This window comes from Channa argus, chromosome 1 (genome assembly GCF_033026475.1).
Source record: "Channa argus isolate prfri chromosome 1, Channa argus male v1.0, whole genome shotgun sequence".
NCBI lineage: Eukaryota > Metazoa > Chordata > Actinopteri > Anabantiformes > Channidae > Channa > Channa argus.
The window spans coordinates 39,117,230-39,139,804 of record NC_090197.1 but is presented as its reverse complement, the minus strand read 5'-3'; the positions used below and the strand labels follow the sequence as shown (position 1 = coordinate 39,139,804).

Below are 22,575 nucleotides of genomic sequence, written 5' to 3'. Positions count from 1 at the left end.
CAACACGGCTGTGTTGTGTGGGCTGCTCGACATCTCTTTATGCTCCGTTCTATGGGTGTTTTCTTTCTTTTTTTGTTTTGTTTTGTTTTCCCTCTCTCTTTTCAGCCAGGAACACAGACTGCAGGCCAATAACGCAAATATTGTTTTGGTGAGATTTGGCTCTGAGATTCAGGACCGACTTGCGTCAGTGTGTGCGTGCGGGTGCTGGCAGGCTCTGGTTGCTCCCAGGAGCTGAGGCGAGCCGGAGACCTCATCTTCTCTGTTTCAAACAACAGCCTGCCCCTGCCGACACACTGGGCCTGCCTGCATGGGTTTTTTATTACAAATGATCTGCTTGAATGTAACGCACCCCCTGACTCCTCACTGGTGGCATTTAAACGGGAGGAAATAACAGATGATATCAGAGTGGCAGAGAGTAAGGAAAGGGAAAGACCACTCAAAGAGGAGAAACACTTGACCTGTTTGTTTTGGGAAAATGGTATTCCTCTGCTAATTTCCTCTTGATAAGTATCTGACAGCTCATAGTAAAGTGTTTTATCTTGGCTAGAGGGAAATGGGTTCTCTCGCTCAGACCGCCAATCGATTTCAGAGACTCTGCTGCTTTAAATTGCATTCTCTAGTTTTTAGAGTTCTTCTATTTGCATAGAGGTAATCAATTACATATATTAGCCTACCACTTTGAGCTTAACATGGGCCTTCTTCTTCCTCCCCTCCCTCCCTCCGTCTCCTTTTCCTTAACTCTCCAAGGTACTGCAAATTTTCGCCCTTTCTTCTTCCACCTAACATCATTGACTGCTGTTTGACGTGTTGGGGGGCATTGATTTTTACTGCTCTGCCTCTCTCTGGTTTAACAGTTGATGAGTTGTGTTAAGATGCCCAGGGACAGCCCTGCCTGTTTTAAGGAGATGAGGTTGGCTTTTATAGCCCTCCTGCTTCCTCAGCCTTGGATGATAAGGTTTGTGTGTGTCTGTGTCTATATATGTGAGTATGTACACACATGTATGAGCTGAGCAGCCCCTTGAGAGTAGGATTCCCCCCCAGGAAACTTAAGTAAACGTTGTGGTATTAAAGGCTTTTAACAAGCAAACTTGGGCTTTGTCATCTTCAGCATTTGAATCACTTTAAAGAGTTTGCTTAGAAAATTGTTTTATCTCCATCACTAAACAGCTACATAATCAGATAACCATCACCAAGTGTTAAGAAAGGAATACCAAGCACATTTGTGAAACGGGGAGATGATTGGCTCATGTGGAGAGTTGACACAGAGTTTTAATTCAAAAGTGACAGGACTTTTTTGTATCTCTGGCACTTACATCTCCTACAGATCACACACACACACACACACATTCAGAAGTCATGGATACAGACACAAACCTCATTTAACACGATTACTTTCTTTGAGGATTTTACCGCAGCCTCTTATAACTAGGATGAAAGAGTTCACACTTCTGACAGGGAAAAAAAAAGCTGGAGTCTGCAGAAGCTAGCACGAAGCACTTAGCTTTTCACTGCAATATTCACCACATTATTAAGGAACACATTGCTTTGTGCTGTGTTGCTCTCAACACCATCTGTAGTGTGCTGCTCAAGTGGTAGCAATTTTCCTGTAGTCTTGTGTCTCTCATGCAGTATTACAAGTGAAACTCGATTGCAGATCTCCGCTCGACGTTCTAGTGCATTTAGTTTCTCATAAACGTTTGCATTCTTCAGTGATTGCTCCCCGACAGTTTCCAATATGCAGAAATGCACTGCCTTCTCAGTATTTAGCTCTTCCTCGCACTCTTTGGCTTTGAAGCCTGATTTCATTTCAGAGTATGAGGAAAAACATTTGCCCAGTATTGCTCTTAAACTGAAATCCAATCTAGCCTCTGCTGTAATAAAAAACACTTTTTTACAAACCCTAAAGAAACTAAACATACTGTTTGTCTCTTGTGGTTGCTAAATCATGTCACCTTGAAAAAGTATGCAGTGGAAGTAGTGACACCAATAGAAAGTCATCTCAGTAAAGATGTCAGTATTGAATTTCAGATCTTAATGTATAGCTAACTTAACAATGTGATATAATATTTCTTTTAAACCTATCACCTTTATACACTTGCTGCGCACACATTTTAAAAGGGCCCATTGGTGCGTGTTATAGCTGGGTAATATCAACCTAATAGGCTTACCTGTCAGCACTGGATGGGATGTAGACCCTGTAAATCACATTTGTCTGCGACACCTGCTTGCCTCCCTGTGTATTTATGGGTTTCCCCTCCACCCTGTCCTATTCTTTTTGGCCTAAGTTCAAAATCAGCCAGCTCTTCCCACAGTTGGTTTGTCGGTGTGCTCACTTCTTGTGGAATAAATTAATGAACAAGCAGGTGTTAAGATGTACAGGGAGCCCCAACCTGTCCATACACTTCTCCTGTTAAAAGCATTCATGTTTTGTTGTGTTAATATTAGTGGGAGATGTTTTAGATTTAGCCTGGAGACAGCCAAACATGTGCTAAAACAATTCACCTATATATTGAACTTTTTCTAGTATTCTTCTACTTATATATAGCTTTTTGTAAGGAAACATGTTTCCAGTTGGCCAAAATGTATATATATATATATATATATATATATATATATATATACGTGTGTGTGTGTGTGTGTGTGTGTGTGAGAAATTGGCTCTAGAGCCACTCTGGTGCTGGGTGGGTAACAGATATTGTGCCTTGATGATGTTCTAAATAAATCAGTTGATGATCTTAATCAAAACACCAATTGCATCAATGTGCATTTCAGATGACTAGAAGTTCTCATACATTGTGAACAGTCTTAATACATTTTTTAGTGTGTGTGTGTGCATCTCTGTGTGTGTGTATTCAGGTCCAACTGAATTTGTATCAGCCTGTAAAGTGTGCGGCAAAGCTGTGAGAAGAAACTACGAGAGGTGCATTAAAGCAGTGAATCTCACTGCTCTGTGTGTAATGGACTCAGGATGAGGGCTGACCAAGCGCCTGGCTGCTGATAACCTTTAGGAAGGACATTGTTCCTGTGCAGTGGGGGGCGGGGTCGAGTGTGTGGGGTGGGGGGGATATACAAGACTGCAGTACAGGCACAGCAGTGTGATGGGTGGTGCAGTTGTTGACTGGTTCATTGGCTCTCCAGCAGGGTTAGGAGGTAGAGTAAAAGGGGCAGTATAGCAAACTCCCACATGGCTTCCTGCATACATTTTTCAACACTGTGGTGTATTTCCCTGTGATACATTTGTCCTCTGGCTGAACCAGCTTCTCCCTGGCATTCCATTAAAGGAAACTTAACAAACTTTTCTTTTGTCTTCCTTTCTCTCAGATCACTGTTTAAAGAGGGGTCAGCAAGGGACGTTCCTGAGGAATACATGAAGGATAGGGAGGGGGAGGGGGAGGTGACCACAGCGGCAGTACCACCAAGGTCAAAGTTCACACAGGTAAACAGATTCTTCTTTTGAACTATCTGGTTCCATCATGGGTTTTTTTTCCTGACATGAAGCAGACTTGGCATGCAAAGGCGAAGTGAGGGAGTAATGTGCCTGGTTTTGATTGGACCCTCCTGAGCTGGCGGCCGGGGAGGAGCTGGGAACTGAGTAGTCTGCAGCTGCTGTTTATGAGGAGCCTTGCAGGATCCTGTTTGGCTCTGTGTGAAAAACCCAGCCAGTCTCCGCCGAGAAGCCTAGGGCCAGTGTCAATACTGGGAAAGCAGAACAAAACCATGATGTCGTGATTGCAGAGGCGCTTCTTTCCAAAAAGCTCACCTTTTTTTTTTTAGCATACAGACAGAACATAAATGCGAGTTTAGCCTACTGACTTTGTACATTTCTTGACTTAAGTGCATTACTTCGTTGTTTTAAAATATAATTTCAAACCTAAATTAGCTAATTCTGGCTTTTCAATATGTATTATTAGTTCAAGGTGCTATAAAAAGCAATTTGGCATTAAAATGAATATCAGCAGTGCATTATCCAAACAAAACAGTGCAGGGCATGTTCAGTAATTCTTTCGTGGCCTTGAGCCAGAAAAGGTCTAGGTTGGCACAAAATTCTGCCACCTACCTACAATACAGTTTCCTTTTGCCTTACCTCTTGTATTCTTTACTACCATGGATTAGGAAAGGAGGATTGGGGGTTGGGGGCAAATAAATAAATGAAGTGCTAGTTAATCTTTCTTAGTACAGTGTGTGCGAACACTGAGCAGTGCTCAGGGAACATCTGCCTTGCACACAAACACACACATGTGCACATATATGCGGGCAGACAGACACAGATACTGTATGTGCGACTTGCAGGGATCAGCCAAAGCGATTAGCACATGGACGTCAGAGCACAGAAAGCGATGGGTTTAACACACATACACAAATACCCTCTTGTGGACCAGCTGCACAGTGACAAGTAATGCACAGTGAAAGAAAGAGACACTGCGAGTTTATAGAAGAGCTGCAGAATGTGACAGCACATGACTGCAGATACATAAAAGTATAGGAAGACGACTTTTTCTTTCTGCTATCATACTGTATTTAGCTCACCTAGTATCCATGGGCTCAAATCTGTTGTGTTTTTTTTCCCCTGCTCTCAAATTAATACATACACAGCGCACCAATAGTTGATCAAACAACTGTGCAATTGAGGCTGAATTTGGCCAGCCAGCCAGGATGACTAATGTAGAGCTCCCTTGGTTAAATTATTTAAAAAACGTATCATTGCTGCAAACATGTTACACACTGTTGCCGTTTACACAAGAGTATTTTTCCCCTGCAGCTTCGATTGGATGCATTTTTAATGCTAGTGCCACATAGTGTGTCAGTGTTGACACTGAACACTGTGGTCATTGTGAGGCGATGAAGTTGATACAGTATAACTGTGCAATGGTTGGATCGATTCTTTCAGTGTGCTGTGTCCATACTAAAGGTGAAATTTATAGTTCTGCATCAAATGTTCATGGCTTCAATACAGAGCCTACGCACGTAGCTGCTTTAGCTCCACAAAAACACCAACCCTGCGCAGATACACTCAGGTGCTTCATGCTGCCCTTAACCCACTCTCTTGTTACTCAAATTCTGCAATCACCTTATACAGGTGAGATTTTCAAATTTGTGGATGTGCAGGCTTTTTCGGTGTGTTGTCTGCGCTTTGGTGCCACGTGGCATTCCTAGATCAAGCAAAGGATCCTAGGGATTAGCTCACAGCAAAGGAATGAGCATCTCCTTCCCAGCCTTGTTTTTCTTTTTTTTTTCTTCCTTTCCTCCCATTTCGTGTCCTGGACCATCTTGGTATTTGTTCTTTTTTTTTCTCCTTCAGAGTTTTCAGGTTCAAAGTTTTTCTGAGGTAAATGTGTTCATGATGTTCAGTGTGTGATGCACAGAAAGACAGTGAACATAAAAACCTGTTAGTTTCTTGTCTGTCATCTGTGTAGAAACAATATTTTTGTCAAGAGAAAAGGTGAGCATTCAGTGAGTGAATAATCAAGCCTCTTTTGCACTCTGAAGGAGATTTAACACCATGTGCTGCAGCTTTTAATGATATCTAAAAGACAAGAACGTGTATTCTTTTATAGTTGCTGGTGATATTCATTGTGGTTATCATCTTACAGCTTATTTTTTTCACATACACAAGCTGGCTTTTTTGGATTGTGTGCTGCAAGACACATCTCACAAACAAGCAGAGGTATAAAGTGGTGAGAGTGGGAGGATGAGAGAGAACATTGTCTTCTCTTTTCCAGCTTAGGGACAGAGCAGAACAGGTTGTGTGAGGATACTTGCTATCCTTAACAACGTGTAACACTGCCTCAGGGCCACCTCCACTTCTCTGATACACCTGAAAGTTGTGTTGTGCAGAGGAGTTGCAATATTAGTAGCACAGTATAATTACCAGAGCAGCACTTTTACTTTGTCATGTTGTGATGTATGTAATTAATGCAATATCTTAGATTAATGTCTTATAATGGCTTTCTTTTATTGACTTTTTTCCATTTACACAATTATAAGTCGTTAAATCTGTAGTATACTTAAAGGTAGTATACTTAAATAAATTTGGTTTACAAACAGAATACATCAAGGTGCGTACTGACTTTGTTTGTTTGTTGGGAAAGTCTGGTTTTATACAGCTTGGTTCTTATTTCTACAGTTCAGACATATTTTCTCTAATAGTGGTAAGACTGTGTAAAAATGAGTAGGAAGAGCTGAAGGAACATTGCTAAATAGAATTCAGATGGGGCAGGAAACAGGAGTGGTATAATTCAAAAAGAGGTTTTAAATAAACCCACAGACTAGCCAAACATATATTTGGAAGTAAAAAAAAAAAAGTCCTGAAAAGGTTGAAAACACGAATTTACATTTTTTTTAATTTAATTTAATTCCTGGTTCCTGTTCAATGAGATTTTACAAATGTTTTTGGTGCATCGTTTTGATAATCTCGCTGTTTATAGTTTATCTGATCATGTGACAACTAGGTTACTCTGGACTCCTTAAGATAATTACAGTTGATTATACCCGATAGCAAAAAAGACCCCAATGTACTAATCCTTTTCCTTTAAAAGTCTTCAAATGCTGATGTAATCTAAAATAACATCTTCCGGCTGGCCGCCATGTTTCTAAGGCGGTCGATCCGTGATGTTATCCATCACTGGATCTCTCTGTCTGCCGTCGTCAATTACCCAGAGGAAAACAACATTAGAGGCCTGAATGGGACACGGAGCCGTGGCAGGCCTGACATGGCTGTGTTATATGATTACACAACCTGTTGGCTGTCCGCCTGTCAAGTGTCTCCCGTCTCTGATGAATGGCTGTAATATGCCGCGCATCACAACATGCCACGCCACACACTCATTAATGGCTTCTCATAATGCTTGGGACGTTCCTCCAATGCCACGACAGGATTCACAGAGAGAGGGAGAGAGGAGGGGGCGGTAGTTGTAGCGCGAGAGTGAGAAATAGCGTTCATGAACACTCCAACCTTGTTTCTGTCACCATTCAAGGCAGTAAACAAAAGAAACATGGTGTCCTCATTTGAATAATTTCACAAATGGCGTGGCAACATGCCAGCATCCCAGTCACACGAAACTCCTCGTGAATGAACGAAGATGACAGAAATAGGATGAGAACAAAAATCACAGGGCGATGTAGGAATTATTATTTTTAAAAGTGTGACACATATGTTTCTCAATTAGATACATACTTGTCCATCTGTGGCCTATTTGCATGGCTTATCAGAATGCTGTGCGGCATACACGCCAGCGTGAGGGAACATTACAATAGAGCTGCTTGGAGAAAAGGAGATTGAATCTGTCGTCTGTCGGATGCCATCTGAAGCTTAGCTGATTGCTCTTTCTTTTGGTGAATTAGGAGACATGCTACCCAAGATCCTCCAAACTACTCGACTCTAAGATATAACAAATAGATTTGATTCTCATAAAGACACTGCTCTGAAAGGTTTTGATATAAAAGGGTGAAAATTGTTTTAAATGAGCTTTTTTCTAAGGATAGTGTATACCAGTGGCTGTATGGGAACAAAGTAAAGTAGTTTTTCACAAAGTGCACCAACCTTGGAGAGGTTATCTAAAGCCTACATGACCCTAAACCACAGTTGTGGTATTTATGGCTCTGTCAGATGTATGGTGTCTTGCAGGAGCTCCATTGATAAGCAGGTTCTTTCTCTGCATTGGACAGGTTTGTGCTCAAGATACTGCACCTTTGTCTTGTCATATATTTTGCGTTTGGTCACATAACAGTCGGCTTTTATTGAAAGATATACAGATGTTAAGAAATTTCCATTTTCTTTTTCTTTCCTCTCTCATAGACACCGGCTATGCGTGCACGAGAGAGGAAACGAGGAGACAATCTGTCTGTATATTTCTCTGTGTGCCTGTGTTAGTGTATGTGTTCTTTCTCGCAGCTTGAGTTTCTCAGTTTGAAATGCAACACCTGCAGATGTGTCTTGTAAACTGCAGCCCCCAGCTTCTCTTGCATTCAGAGGGGACCACTGAAACAAAGCAATTAAACTAGCTCTCTACATGGGGCGAAGATTTGGTGTATGCGGGTGCCTACCTGCACATTAGTGTGTCAGTGATTGTCCTGTTTCAAAGCCAAAATCTTCCAGTTGAACTGCAGTCAAGCGGGGAAGAGGACAGCTCTGTGCCAGAACAATATTAAGAGTTCTCTAATATCTGTCTAAATATGGAAGTCAGAGGTCACTGACAACCTCTTGACACGAAGCTAACTTATGCAACATGCAAACACAAACAAACACATGCAATAATAACCCAGTTTTGGCATACGACATTATCGAAGTGGTTTCTTATTGCTGCTGATCTTTGGGTCCTTCCAGCTCCAGATACCAGAGTCTGAATTATTCCTTGCTCCTCTCCCTGACCCTCCTAATTGAGAACGGCTGTGGCTAAGAAAGAGAGAGCCAAACAGGCAGAGAGAGAGAGAGAGAGAGAGAGAGAGAGAGAGAGAGAGGGGTGACAGATTCTTGTGTGAAAGTGAAAGAAAGAACAAAAGAATGAGAGGAACAAAGAGCTAGACCCATGCAGGTCAATGCTGATCAAGTGGAGGATGGCTGTGTGCTCAACTGTTGGCCTCATGAAAGCTGAACCTCCTTCCTCCACCTCCTCCCTCTACCTTCCTTTCTGGCTGAGAGCCAAACAGAGCTAAGCACAAAGACCCGAATGTAGGTGTAGCTTTTCAGAGTAGTATATGATAGCTGAAAGAAAGGAACAATGAGGAAAATGTTGCTTGGAGTGGAAAGAGAGGGAGAATTGAATGAAGTAAAAATCAAACCAGAGAGCTGGGGAGAGGAACGGCAAGCTCAGTGACAGCTGCATGCATGTCGTGGTGGGTGATGGCCTGTCCGTCTGTCAGAGCAGATATTTCTGTCTGTTTAGTGCTGCCTTACTGGCTGCCAGAGACACTCCTCATGTCATCACTGGGTGCCTGCTGTCACTGGCTAAAAAGGAGAGAGGGAATGGAGTGTGGTGTGTTGGTGAGAGAGATAGAAAGAAACTCAAGCAGCTGTCTTAAAAGCTCCTCTTCTCTGTCAGTACATCTTGAATTTGCTTTCCTCTGTAAGACAGTATCCCATGCAGTTGTTGGTCAAAAGTCCACCTTTCTGGTGTTAAACGAACTGGGAAATCAATTAGTTGCATGAAATGATAAACATTTAACACATCCCCATTTCCCGTGTTTTAAATGTAATGGATTGTTTTGTCTTTTTCACATTTTCCAGCTAATTCATATTTGGCAATAAATACATCTGCTGCCATTGCACTGTATAGATAATGAGTTGTAGTGTGCCACCTCATCACAACATAGCTCAGTGAAGCCAGTTACTTGAAATCGACCTTGTGTTTTTGTTTGATGTGGAATATGTGTAACCTAGCATGTACAAATATGAAAGCAATTGCCTTTAACATAGGTGTGAGGGCAGGTACCAATTCAGTCAATTCAATCCTAATACCAATTCAGATATCTGTAATGTGTGGAACTACATGTGGGTTGATGTCTAGCCAGTGCACAATTAATTTCGACACCAGTGCCAACCTGTGTGCATATTCTATCTGGTCCTCTGAATGAGAGGCTTTGTGAAGCATTTTGTCTTGTTTAATTTATCTACCAAAAAGAAAAAGAGAAATAATTTAACTGGCCCGAAATTAAGCACTAAATGTTTTTTGGTTATTGAAAAAATATGCTGGATCTGTCCAGTAGAAGCAGTGAGTATTGTGTTATCCTGTCTTGTAGGTGATGCTTTGAATTAGTTAAGCATACAACAATACAACTCAGGCTTTCAAGTACCAGACCAAAGTCGGAAGAAAAAATGATGTTATTGGATGCATTTCCTCATTTACTGTGTTACTCTGGTTTAAATAAATTAGTCATAAAATGTGATCTGATGCAAATCTATGTTACAAATATTAACAATCACAATATTTAGAATATGATAAAACACAGTCATGATTGTTCATGTCTTTAATTAACAAACCCGATAAATAAATGATGAAAACGTAATGGCAACATTGGGTTTTTGATGTCCCTAAATGTCAACTGCAGACAGGTGTTAGAAAAACCAGTGATATGAGAAGGGAGCTATAATTTAGAGATACCTTGACTTACGATACCACTCAAACAGTGTCAGTTTGCTATTCACAAGAAGCCTCGACTGGTGTGAGCTATGCCAAGCAAGAAATAGATCATGGAAGACCTACGATCAAGAGTTGTTGATTGGCATGTAACTGGAAACGGTTATAAAGTAATCTCAAAGACTTAAGATATCCTTCAATCCAGAGTTAGACACTGTTTATAAATGGAGATGATTTTTTACTGTGGCTACTCTCTGTAGAAGCAGGCACCCAGCCAAGGTCAGTCCAAAAGCACAATGCAGAATGCTTAATGAAGTAAAAAAAAAGAAAAAACAGAGAACTATAGAGTAACAGCTAAAGACCTGAAGCAATTATTGGAGTTGGTTAACATCTCTGTTTATAAGTCAACAATACACAAAGCATTCAACAGCCATAGTGTTCATAGCAGGACCCCACAGAGGAACCCACTGCTCTCCAAAAACACTGCAGCATGCCCGAAGCTTGTCAAAGACCACCTTGACAAAAATGATTTGTAGACAGGTAAAGGAAGGTAGAATTGTTTGGGAAGAACCCACAAAACTACATATGGCTTATCAAAACATTGCATACCAACATGAAATCATCATCCTAACAGTGAGGTACAGTGAAGGAGCATCTTGCTCTGGACCTGCACCAATTGCCATTGTGGAGTGTCTCCTACAGCATAATGTCAGCTTGGCTGTCGCCATGCTAAAGCTAAAAATAACATGGGTGATGAGGCAGGGCCATGACCCTACATATCAAAATATATCTTATAAAGATTGGCTTTCGTGAAAGGAAGTTGTCCCTTTTCGAGTGACCCAGTCAGACCTCAGCACTACGGAGATGCTGTTTATTTACCTCAAGAGAGCCATTCACACCTGACTTAAAAAATATAGATGAGCTAAAGCAGTTCTGTAAGGAAGGCTGGTCCAAAATTCCTCCTGAATGTTGTGCAGATCAGCTACAGGAAGAGCTTACTTGAGCTTATTGCTGCCAAAGGTGGTTCAACCAGTTATTAAAACACTGTTTCCATTACTTTTTCCCCCATGACTTTGTATGTTTAAAGGGTGTGTTCAAAAGATCATGACTGTTTGTGTTTTATTAGCTCAGAAATATTGTGTTTGTTCATATTCGTGACTTTGGTAAAGATCAGGTCAAATTTCATGACCAATTTATGCAGAAAACCAGGAAACTGGAAAAGTGCTATTACTTTTTCTTGCAGCTTTATACCTTTAATATACACACAGTATTGAGTGATATTAAGCTACTGATATTATCTCAGAAAACTTGTAACACCTGTAATGAAAATACATGGTGGGAGGCGGCTGAGTCTACTGAGCTGAGTTGTGTAGGAGGTACAATTTACATGAAATATTAAACAAATATAGCATACTGTTTTGAATTTCCTGGGTCAAGTGAATGTTGGTGTGGGAGGCACACTGAGACAGTGTAGAGCCAAAAATTGATGAGCGCAGTGGTTGCTCACCCAAAATAGTTTCAAAAAGGGATCTGGTTAGTCTGTTGATTTTATATTAAAGAAATTTAACATTAACAATCTGCGAATTTGCAGGATAAAACAACACACACGACTGACTGTTAGTAAATGGTTTGACCTCTTATTTTGGATGTTAGCAGTGTTAGCTTCTATCATCTGAGAATCTACATGGATGATTTCACTGTCTGCACTTGAACAGTTACTTGAACAATGGACCATTTTGTTGAAAACGTGTATTCCTTTAAATCATGGGTTGCTGTCTCTTACTAATATGGTTTATTTTTGCCTGAAGTGCTGGCCATTGACGTTTTGATTGCAATCATCTGTTGTTGGAGTGCTGTTGTCTGATTACAAACATGTGTTTTTTGCCAAACGAGATGGCCATAGAGTGAGGTAATGGAACATTAAAGAAACTTAAGAGTGCTGGTGAAGTATTGGGCTGCACAGTGGCAAGTGGTTATTGTGAAAGTTCAGGGTTTGCACCCACAAGATGCCATTCAGCATGGACTTTGCATGTTCCCCTGGTGTCGGCCTTTGTTGCCTCTGCATCCTCTGGTTTTCACGCAAGTTAGACAAACTGAAGGTGTGAACATGTACAACCCTTAGAAAATAGATAGTGAGGGAAATCAGATTGTCAGATCTGATTTAAAGTTCCTCAGATCTCTAAACTTCTCCTGACCTTTCTTGGGCTCTATCGTGGTATCTCTCAACAGTACAACAATACGTGTAAGATTTAATGAATCTAGGAAGCAGGGTCGCTTAAATCATATGTAATTCCCAGGCTGGAAAACCCCTGATTTTAGCAGTGGTATGAGCTTTCACAATGAGGTTGCCTATAATTTGTGGCAGCCGTGACAACATTAGTCCAAGTTTAGATTCTGTACGGTCGGTGTTAGCTTCCTCTGGCTCCTCCAGTGCCCTGACAGCCCTGTAACCACATACCCATGTTTATGTTCTTTAGGTTAACACAGTTATCTCTGTATGTAACTGGAACCCACAACCTACATGGGTACTTGGCATACATAAGTGTTGTTGCGTGTGTGTGTTAGTGTGTATGTGTGTGCGCGCATGTGTGCGTGTGTGCATGTTTGTGATCTTGCAGCTGCAGGACCCATCGCTTTCCCCTGTGTTGGTCTTCTGAATGAGCTGCGGGGACTTGCCAGTATTTTCATTGCCTCTGGAGGCATTTCCGCACACTAACAAAGCCCTTGCTACGTGATGAAAACGAAGAGGAAGCAGCTTTTGTGAAGGGAGCAACCGATTTCTCTTTGTGTGTGTGTGTGTGTGTATGTATGTACTGTTGACCCCAGCTAACAGTTTGTTGCATGCAAATTTACTTTTGAGCTTGCAATTCAGGTTGCTCCAGGCTTTTGTTTGCTGAAGAGCCTACTGTAGCACAAGAGCCGGCCTACTCTGTATCCCTTTCAGAAAACAAAGTTGGCTCGTGTTCACCTCTAATTAACTGGTGTAATACCTAGCTTGTTATATGGTAGTGTTTTTTACAGGGCTTGTTAACCACTGCCCTTTCACAGTCTTCACTTCCTCTGTAGCCTTTGCCATAAGGAAATATGCACTGTAGCTCAGGACACAATTCTCCAGGGTGTCTGGCTCCGGGAAAGGACTGAATCGAACCAATAAGAGTAGAATATTGTCTTCTTTTCTACAGTTCAGTAGAACTAACATAAAGTATGTACACTGCCTTTACCATGTGTCTGCAATAAATAAATAAATAACACAGATGTTAATCAGAGTTATTCATGTCCAGCTTTGCTATTTTCGGGTTTAGTGTCTGGGTATTAATTTTGTTGGTGATTCTCAGAAATAGCTCCTGGATTTTTGGCAGGAGCCAAGGTCGAAGCTCACATGAAAAATCATTATTACAGTCTCACTTGAGGTCATGACACAGCTACTGAAAATTGCAAATGTTTTTTTTCTTTTTAAATGGGAGCAAAAGCAGCACAACTTCAGGGTTACTGAAAACCACAGTGTCTCTGAAGCTGAGATTTTCTCTGAGGTTGTCTACAGACTCAGTGTCCTGTGGGTTGACAGCCAGGGCTCTGTGACACACGCTCATGACCATAAACAGGGATTTGGCCCTCTGGAGAAAATAACCTTGATAATTACTGGGTGCATATGGACCTTTCCACAGAAGTAGGGGGAGGAGGAGTCTGGGGTTGACTGAGAAGGAGAAAGAGAGGGAGAGAGCCACATCCGCGGGTGCATTCCTCCATGCTGTGTCATACTGGTGCTGAGTTTCCCTTCAGCCTGTACAGAGATTTCCACAAAGTGGAGAGTGCAAAGGGCTACTGACGAAATGCTTGGGGCTATAGACACTGCTATTTAAAGTTTAATAAGGCAACAAGCCACACATTCATGGGCTCCCCACAGTAACAAAAAGACAACAAAAATGTTTAAAGAGTAAACATAAGGGGGCTGCTAGGTAGTGGTGAAAAATCGGAGGCATATGGAGACATATTGGATACGTTTTCACATATCCAATATGAGAAGGAAAATACACAGCCTGGCGACCTAACTGTGGATGTGTTCATATTTTCTCCCACTCTTTTTCTGCCCCATCACGTGGCCTTTCTGGTCTGGCTGAATTGGCATCATTACAGCAGCCTGAGCTGAATGTCTGTGGTTGGCGTACTGCCTGTCTGCTTGCCTGTCATTCAGCCGGTTAAACAGGCCTTGTTGAACCGCTGCACTGTGCCTGGCTACTACAGGGCCATTCATGCCTGTAACGGCAGAAACAGCCAAGTCCTGTCATCAGCACCAGCTAGCATGTAGCAATTTACTACTGGAAATGACAAGGGCATTTTGCTTGGTAAGCACAGTCCCCCCCCCAGGGCGAGCTCATAATCCTTTTTTTTTTTTTTTTTCAAATTTGGGATCGCAATTCAGAAAATAGACGCTCCGCTCTAACAGAGCAAGTGTGTTTAGACAAACACATATCCACATCCCAAATATGTTCTTTGTCTTTGTTGCATTATGCCGTCTAAATCAAATGAAAAGTAAAATAGATTGATCTGTTCCCTGGGGAATTATACAACAAGAGCACAAAACAACAAAAAAGGTCCTTTGTGCTGCCTCACAAATGCAGGAAATTTTAAATAGATGACTTAAAAAATTAGTTTGTCACTCCAAGAGTTTTCCCCCCTGTTTGTCAACTGCTCTGTGTGCTTGTAGCTAATGACCGCCCATCCTGTCACAGATGACCTGTGCATTAGTGAACTGTTCTCTGTCCTCCTCTCAGTCCCAGTGTGACACACAGAGTGAGGACATGCACGACAGCCATGACTTCATCCTGCATCTTCCCTCCTTTCTTGGCTCGTCTTTGCCCCCCACCCCTCCGCGCTCTTATCCTCCTATCCTACTCTGCTTTCTCTCTCTCATCCTCTCTTCCCTCTCTTGTCCTTTTTGTCTTTCTCCCCTACCCCTCAGTCTGTATCTGCAGTCCTAACATCTTGCTCCTATGATTAGCAATAGTGTTTTTTCCCCAGCCAGTGTAATGTCTAGAGCCTCCTGTGTCCTTGGAAAAGCCTAATAAGCTCAGACACACACTGCTGTCTCTGCGCTCCTCAGCCCTATTCTCCAGTGTCACCCGCATACACTGAGGTAAACAAAGACTACCACACACACGTACACACACAGTATCCTAGTGTGCTAATAGACCAGCATTCCAGCCCACAGAGGACAGCGTTGATGCTAGCTCGCTAACGTTGACCTTCCGTGTGCCAATCACAACAAATCTGGTCCCTGATTTGAATATGGGGAGGAAAACAGTGTAAATTGAAAGCAGAAATCCCCCTGGTGTGAGACAAGATGAGCCTCAGAATAAATTATTCAGATGGCAGCCTCTTTCCCGCATGATTCTCGCCTTCTGCTACGTTTAAAAGCATCTGTGATGACGCCCATTGGAGATTAATCCAGATGCAAGACGTTTTTGTGTGTTTTGCGCGCACATGCTTACATTTGTATGTGTGTTATTTATTTATTTATTTATTTATTTATTTATTTGTCATCTTCTCTCTCTGTGTGTGTGGCCCGCTCACCCCTCTTTTCATGCATCCCGTTGTGTCGTGTGATGGGGAAACAAAGCCTCAACAGGGGAATTTATTTCTTCTCCGGAGAGGCCTGTAAATAAACAACTAGTGAATCAATGCCTCCATTTGTTTTTTTCTGATAATTCTGTCTGTGTCGTGAGGTAGTGCAGCAATGTTTTGCAAGCCGGTGCAGCTCTAAGCAGCCATATTTCCTCTTAGTGAGCGCGAGAAAACATGCCACACTGGCCTCATGTCTCATTATCGGGGATCAGTAAATTACTGTATGCTTTTTTATATCACTCACTGCAGCTCATTTAGTGCCATGATGGAGCCTTTGTATGAGTGGGAAATAACACCAGCATTAGATATTGTGCTTTAGAACTACTCAGTCAACTAAATACACTTAGGCATAGAAATTGCCAGGTGCAGTTGAATACGAGAACCCACAGCACATCCAGTGGTGAATGTGTTTTAGTCTACGAGAGCGTCATTGATTCCTTGCAAAAAAGATGACCTTCCCCAACACAAGCACTTACAAAGGTTTGAATATAAATGATTATACTGTGTTTGTGAATACACTGTTTTCAGTAATTTTCTCAAGCATGTTTGCATTATATGAAAAGTGTGTAAAAGTGTTTGCAAGCCATTTTTCTTATTAGAGTTGTTACATTCTTAAAAGCTCTAAAAGGCTCTGTTTAACAATAACACATATTTTATTGTTGAGTCAACCCTTTAAACCGGAGGAGTAAACTATTATTTTCTCTAATTGCAGTTCTGCGGTCTTCATTATCATGCACACAGGTCCCAGAAAGTGGGGGGGGGGGGGGGGGGTTTACTTATATTAGCAACGGTTCGATGACTAATAGGAACAGTGAGTAATGGTTTGAGCCGAGTGTTCCTGGTTCTTCAGGAAAAAAGGTAACCTCCCAGTGTGTAAACCTTGATTAGGAGCAATCATTCAGCTAATGCTGCTGCTGGTAATGCCAACATGACTACACATAAGAACCTCTAATGATTGCTGGTTTACCATGGTTTCTTTGTGCTAAAGTACCCTTTTCTGTATCCCATATCCAAGTGTGAAATTACAATATCTGATCGTATTTAGTTAATTAAACCCATATGACTAATTTAATTTGACTCAGATATGGGGGAAAATGAATAAATCATGGAGGCGTATTTAGCTTGCTAGTGCTGGTGTTAACAGTAATTAAATGTGGGGCAATCTGTAGCCTATGAAGATAGTCTTTTCTTTCTGCCTACTGTACGAGTACACTTGGAAGAAACGTAATCCAGATGGTTTTGGGAAGCAGACTAGCATGATGGTAATAAAATGATGTGGGAATTTTCAAACACAGAAATAAGTGAGTTAAAGATCCACTCCTGTAAAGTAGGCTAGTGCCTTAGCAGTCAGTGAGTCGTCATCCCATTAGGAAATCTGCACATCGTAGTTAGAGAAGAGCCAGAAGCAGATAAGTATTCTTCTATGATTAGGGCCCGGAGAGTTCAAAGACAGCTCCTTCTGCAACTAAACTTGTATTTGTCATTTAAGTATTTTATGTTTCATATTTGTTGGGGATTAGAGATGCACATTATCTCCAGCTCTGTCAGTCCTTGTTATGTGCTTCCAATCTGTCAGATGCACGACAGGGTGCTTTATTACATCTCAATAAATGAAGTCTTGTTTTCCTATCACTAAAAAGCAGATTGTGTTTTGTCATACTCCCTGATGTGCACTGCATTCTGTTTTGTTTCATTTCAGATGTGCTCTGTGATTGATGAGGATTAAAAAAAGAGTTTGCCTAACAGGAAATACGGGAACGTCCTCATCCACACTGGTAAGCATCCTGATTTATCACCTTTGTCTTCATCCGAACAGTTAACCATCAGCTCCTACGGTCATGCAGATATGCTTTAGTGTGGTTTTGCCAACAAGATAAGGAGGCTGCAGTTTGGATTGTGTTTTTAGTTGTGCAGGCACTAAACACATAGGACTTTTGTCCCAAAACAAAATGCACTGGTGCTCACATTATATAGGAGCTGAGGCAGAAGACAGTGTGCTTTCAACAGTGAATTGAAAACAGTGCATGTTAATCAGAGGAGGAAAAGGACATACAGACATACAGAGCTTTAGGGCACAAAAACTCAAACTCGAATCATCTGTGATGAAAATCACCAAGCTTTTTTATTTTCCCGTGAAACTGTAATGGATACTGCTCTGTGTCATAGCGTAGCGCTTTCAGAGAACAAACCGGATCACATAAACGTCAGAACACACTGAATTAATCGCCCACTGTTGTTTACATAATGATCTAAATCATTGAGATTAGTGTTTTGTTGGTGATACCATTTCCACATGGCAGACAGCTGGTGCTTGTCAGGTAACAGGGCAGTCAGTTTTAAGAACTCTAAACAAATTGTAATGCCATGCGATTCTGTGCTTCGCTACATCACTGCTCCTCTAATGTGGTCAGTTTAGAAAAAGCTTATTTGAAGGATGTTTACAAGATTGTATTGTTGCGTGTGTACTACAGCTGTGATACTTTCGTGGCTCTGCTTTAGTCTGTCACTAGGCTGTGAAACCTGAACAGGAGTGTTAGCAGTGTCAAAACCAGTGGTGAGTTACTGTAACATGTATAGATATTGACCTGCTTCTATCAATTCCAATATCAATCTTAGAGTGCTAATATCACCATATTCCAAACCTTGGGTCATTTGTTTTGTTTTGAATAACCTGCCAGATAGTGCTCCATTTGATGCAAAAACGTGCATGAAAACTTTGTTCGATTAGCCTTTGAGCTGCATGAATGGCAATGCTTAAATTAAGTGTTCATTTAAACCGTGAATGAGAAGAAACACTCAACCAGTCATCATCAGTTTCAACAATCTTTGTCAGAAACATCCGACTAAGGAATGTGCCCTTATGGACCCAGCACATTTAGGTACTAAATGGATACTTTGTCCCACTGCTTTTGTTTGGGAGGCTGTGCAAAATGTTGACACTGTAGTTTGCATACATGTGAAATGGCATCAAAGCGCTGGAAGGTGAATATTTTTTGGTGGCATCTGCACATTCTGCAATATGCTAATGAGCAAAGCTGCAAAAGCCAGATTGCCAGGAGAGAGAGGGGGAGATGGAGAGAGAAGAAAGAGGGAGGGAGCAGAGTGGAAAAGAGAGAAACAGAAGGAGGCTGGTGTAAATTATGGATGCAACCTGCGATTTCCAAGAGGGAAAGAAAGGCAGAGAGAAACCTCAAGTCATGCATATCAGATTACGCATTTACCACATTTTCTTATCATGGTCCGTGAGCAAACTCGTATACAATCTGGCCTCTGTGTGCGTGTGTGTCTGTCTGTCGGTCTGTCCAACTGTCTGTCTGTCTGACTGTCTGAGAAAAGACAGAGGAGCACTCACACATTCATCTATGTCGAGTCGTGTGAAGCTGTGTTGTGCTGTCAAGCGTTCACTGAACTTGATATGACATCTAAAGCTGTGTGTACTGTCATTGCACTGCTGTGTGGCGCTGCTTTGTATTGTGTGTCTACAGTCCCATGGCCCCTGATGGTTCACACATATCACTGCAGCATTAAGCATGCACTTGGACACAGTGGCAAATCTGTTATGTTAGGAACTCTTTCAATTGCTTCACATCATTCAAATGACAAAGTGGATATTTATATGACCTTGTGTAACTATACTTGTCTCACTATACATGGAATGCTGATCTACCTGTTTTCTTTTGTTAAAACTGCTTAACTCTCATTAGTAAATTGCCTGCTTGAGCAATTCTAAATAAAGTGAGGTAAAAGTGAGTTTTTGTGTCCTACGACATCCCACCCTTGTGTGCCAGTCCCCTAACAGCCTGTGTGAATAATGGATTCATTCTTAAGTCATGTCTGTGACTGGGGCCTGTGCAGTGGTGTGGTTTCCCCACCAGAGGTGGAGGTGGAGGAGAAGGGAGGGGCTGGTGGTCTGGAAATAGTTTCCTGAGCTGGGAGCACCTTAGCTGGGCCTCTGTGCCAGCCTCACTTTCCTTTAACACGCTCACACGACAAAACCCCAATTTTTCTACAGAGGGTGGCGCATATTAGGGACCTATTTTCCAGTTCAGTTGAAAGGAAGTATGGTTTAACCTGTCTTCATTCAAATTCGCTGCTTGAATGATCCCGTCAAATATGGCAAGAGAATTAGAAAAGCCAGGCCTTTTCTAAGAACTGGACAGGAGCCATGGTACACTTAAACCGAGAAGTGTCTGAGCTGGGAACAGAGACTACAAAAATGCCCTGGAACTTGCCTCTATGTAAATGTGTGTTAATGTGCAAAGTAGGTCATTTATTTGGAGCGGGGACAGTCATAGTGTGCCTCTCTGGAGTGTGTCATAAGCAGACACATTGCTGGATTTGGTGAACTGCATGAGGGATTTACATGTACAGATATTTTGTTTTAAATGTCAAGAACAAGCCCTGATAATTCACTGGAGAAGGAGGGAGGTGTCAGTGAAAATGGCTGCGGTCAATCCAGAGACAGCATCAGTAACCACAACCAGCAATAGCAGCCTAAAAATCAGACTAAATCAGATTACCAAACAAACAGTTAAGATGATTAATTCTGATCTCTCTCTCTCTCTTTTTTCCCCATCCGACAGAGATTAAATCTACAATCTATAAAATCTCTTCAAATAATGTTCTGTTTTACTTTGGAGCCCTGGTTTTCTGGTCACATGAGAGTGAAGCTCTTTCTGCTCCCTGTGAACTCTGCCCTTTTTGTTCTGCCTTGAGGCCTCTAGAAATTGCTTTACTAAACAGGGTATCATATCAGTCTTTAAAAATATCTTCACGGGGTACAGCACGAATCTGACCTCTGATCAGATGCTGTGCTGCTTGCTGTTAAGCCCATAACGTTATAATAACGTGTTCCAGCCAGCACACTTGCTGCTAGGACTAAAGCTGCGCTGAGAGATTCCTGTAGCTCTGCGGCTGTCATTTAAAAAAAGCAGAGCAATGTTCACTGGCACAGACCTAATTATTAGTAAACATGATATATAGAAAGGGATAATTACACCTTTCAGAAATCAAAGTTGTTGCTACATTTGTTAGAATTACTCTTAGGAATGATTTACAGGGAATCAGTGGCAGTACAGTATGTGAGCTGAAAAAAAAAACCTGTAGATTAATTTGGTTAATATTTCATAAAGCTTACGAAGGCAGAGGGCATTTGAGGCTTTGCAGATTATTTGTTCTCAGCCAATATTACACACCACGGTTGAGCTGCTACTGTGGTGTGTAAGTCTACAGCTTTCAAGCACAATACTAAGACAAGGCACTTGCCTTTAAGGTGTTTGTGATAGTGTTGTTTGTGAAATGGGAGCTGTTCAGATGTACTGCTCCTTTTCTTTTGCCACAATCTGACTCAGAGGGGCCAGTGCACGCACGGCATTGTATCACTCTCCTGAATGTTGATAACTGCTAACAGACATGTATTAATATCCTCACTGGTAGTCTTTCATATCAGCTGATTCATTTTGAATCTCCACTCGGCTACTCACGCACAGCTCAGCTAAACACAAAAGTACAATACAGAATTGCTCTTGACAGCTTGACAAACCGACAATCCCACTCTCAATCACTCCCTCTCCCGCCCTCCCTCTTGCTCTGTCTGATAGAGCCATATATTGTAACCAACGAGACTGTAATCAGCGTGAACCTAATCAAATCATTGCTCCAACAAGCAACACTGGCTGCCGGGCTTCCGCAAAACACATCTCAGATCATGAGGCAGACTGCTTGTACAGCAGCACGTACTGCTACCTGCCTAAAATGTCAGGAGAACTGGAATTACTTTTGAAAATGTCACTGACAGCATAATAGCTCAGGAGAAGATTGTCTCATGCTATGTTTGTGTCTAATGTCAGCAGGTGTGATGTGTGACTCTGTGTGTGTTTGTGAGTGGGCAGTCAAAGCTACTGTACACACACATGAATGTAAGCAGAATGCTGATTCTGTAGAGTGAAGCTTGGTATGTGATTGGCATACTGTGCAAGCCAAAGAGTTAGCCTTTAAAGTGTGTGTTTTACATCTGCACAAACAAATACACATCTCCAAACCTCCTCATTATCAGCAGCACGAAAGCTGCCTGGGCACCGGGACAACTTGTGTGTGCATCTGTGCATGCACACACGTGTGTGTGTGCGTGCTTGTGTGTGTGTGGCGTGCGCCTAATTCAGCTGAGGCTCATTCCAAGATTTGGTTAACCGAGTTGGCTCGCCCTATCACACTGCCACAGAGTGTGCTTCGGCCTCTGTTCCATTTAGTGGCACCCACGCTCTTGTCTTCTTGCCATGAAAACAAACAGACAATTGTGCTTTTTCTACACTGCAACAGACACACACAAACACACACGCACACACAAACACACTGCCGAATGAAAGAGTGGCAAACTTAGGGAGAGACACAGAGAGAGTGAAAAACAAGGAAAAATGAGAAAGTACCAATTAAGCTCCTCAAACAGTTCTGCCAACAAACATCAGGAGGTTGAAATGTGTGTGTGTATGTTGGGTGTTTGCATTTGGAACTGAAAGGGGGTGGGGGTGGGGCTATTTGACATGAGCAGCAGACTCTAACTTTTTGTTATACTAAATAATTTTTGTACTTTTCAAGTTTTTAAACATCTCATTACAGTGAGTTGTTGGTAACCTGCTGTGGAGGCGGGCAATTATCAAGAGCTTGTAGCTTTTTATTTTTGTTTTTGACAATTTAGTTCACAGACTTTAGTGTAAAATTATGTTTGTATGCTTGTTACTTCTGTTCAGTTTTACCAGTTGGATAACTTCAGACCACTTTAAATCTAAAAATATCTGAACCACCTAACAAATAATGAGCTTCTTTTCATCAGCTCTGTCCTATAAATGGTTTAGTAGCTATATATTTGTAGATGCTTAAATAG

At 41.7% G+C, this 22,575-nt stretch overlaps 1 protein-coding gene across 9 annotated transcripts in view; it reads left to right on the top strand.

The window, feature by feature from the left end:
• The window catches only part of LOC137134310 (zinc finger MIZ domain-containing protein 1-like), a 91,138-nt gene that overhangs the window by 17,391 nt on the left and 51,172 nt on the right, over positions 1 to 22,575 (top strand). For 8 of the 9 annotated variants that reach the window (XR_010915423.1, XM_067519057.1, XM_067519021.1 and 5 more), the window contains exons 2-3: positions 3,322 to 3,436; positions 17,395 to 17,470. The gene's annotated coding sequence lies outside the window, so the exon portion shown is untranslated. The remainder of the gene's footprint in view (positions 1 to 3,321; positions 3,437 to 17,394; positions 17,471 to 22,575) is intronic. The other variant, XM_067519003.1, reaches the window with a different exon arrangement.